Below are 1,706 nucleotides of genomic sequence, written 5' to 3'. Positions count from 1 at the left end.
TCACTTGAGTTTTGTGAAACATTTGGTATTAATCTTAACTTCAAAATCATTTTTTTTCCTGTGATACAAAAAGCATTCTTTAAAAAAATTTTTGAAGGCACCCTAACAAGACTAAGACAAGTGTGTTACTGAAAGAACTTGCCTGCAGCCATTCACTGATTGTAGAGACATATTTAAACAAGTTTTGCTTGGAATAAACCCCTGCATGTATGAAGGTATGAACTGGAACTGGAAGCCTAGTAGCAATAACTTTGTGACTTACCCTTGTACATATTACCACACAAAAAAATTTTGTAGTAAACTAAGAAATACATGTGGAACCCAGAAAAACTAATATGTAACCTAGAATTGTTATACTATGAATGCCCTGCTAAAGCTAAAATGATAAGAAACGACAATGATCGGTAACTAGGATAAAGGCAAGGTTTTGTGTAACACCATAATTTGTCAGCAACCATTTCTCAGGGGAGGAACTGTACTAGTCCTTCCCGAAGGTCCTTCCGTGTTTGTTTCACCCATACACATAAACACCACCTGTAGTGGTTGTTTTAAAATGATCTTTATTATCAAGTGTGCATCCTACACACTAGGTTAGTCTTACACGTTAAGAAAACGTAGTTTAAAAATGAATGCAGAGAATTAGTGTCATTAGCAGAGTTGTGGCGTTTAGTGCTTCTCAGTACAGCGACTGACCGTGGACTCGACGCTTCAGAACTGACTGCTCCCTGGTCTCACCATGAAGATCCAATGCAGTAATGGTCTAATTCACAGTGCCAATGTAAGGAATGTCAGCAAGGAGAAATCCTGTGTTTCAGTTGAATGGATTGAAGGAGATGCCATGAAGAGCAAAGAGATTGATTTTGATAATGCGGCAGCAATAAACCCAGAGCTCTTACAGCGTCTTCCCTTACACACAGAGGACAATCTGCCCCTGAAGGAGAATGTAACTGTTCAGAAGCTAAAACGCAGGTCAATCAACTCCAAAATTCCTGCTGCAAAAGAAGCTCTTCGTGGCCACTCCACTCACGTGTCCATGCTTGCAGAGTTTCGGGTCACCACTCAAGAAAATGATATGGGGGTGGAGTTGCCTGTGTCTGCAAACACATGCAAGCAGCTTTCAGTTCCCACTGGCCCCCCTCAGCCCTCCTGCCATGTAGTGGCTGAAATGCCATTGAAGATAGTCAGCAAAGAGATGGAAGAACAAGTCCATTCCATCCGAGGCAGCACTTCTGCAAACTCGGTAAAGTCAGTTCAGAGGAAATCATGTATTGTGAAGGAAGTAGAAAAAATGAAGAACAAGTGACAAGAGAAGAAGACTCAGAACTCTGAAATGAGAATAAAGCGAGCTCAGGAGTATGACAACAGTTTTCCAAACTGGGAATTTGCCCAGATGATTATAGAATTTCGGGCTAATTTGGAATGTACTTCACTTAATATGACAGATCCTATTGAAGAGCACAGGATATGTGTCTGTGTTAGAAAATGCCTGCTGAATAAACAAGAATTGGTCAAGAAAGAAATTGATGTGATTTCAGTTCCTAGCAGGTGTCTCCTCTTGGTACACGAGCCTAAATTAAAAGTGGACTTAACAAAATATCTGGAGAACCAAGCATTCTGCTTTGACTTTGCATTTGATGAGACATCTTTGAATGAAGTGTCTACAGGTACACAGCAAGGCCACTGGTGCAGACAATCTTTGAAGGAGG

The 1,706-nt window shown here is 40.6% G+C and overlaps 1 pseudogene; it reads left to right on the top strand.

Moving 5' to 3' along the window:
• The first annotated feature begins 670 nt into the window (after positions 1-670).
• On the top strand, positions 671-1,698 carry LOC102817892 (annotated as a pseudogene).
• Positions 1,699-1,706: the final 8 nt, after the last annotated feature.

The sequence above is a fragment of the Chrysochloris asiatica genome, unplaced genomic scaffold (assembly GCF_000296735.1).
Source record: "Chrysochloris asiatica unplaced genomic scaffold, ChrAsi1.0 scaffold04361, whole genome shotgun sequence".
In the NCBI taxonomy this organism is placed as follows: Eukaryota; Metazoa; Chordata; class Mammalia; order Afrosoricida; family Chrysochloridae; genus Chrysochloris; species Chrysochloris asiatica.
Note: the sequence above shows the minus strand (reverse complement) of the source record. Positions and strands in the feature narration are given on the sequence as shown.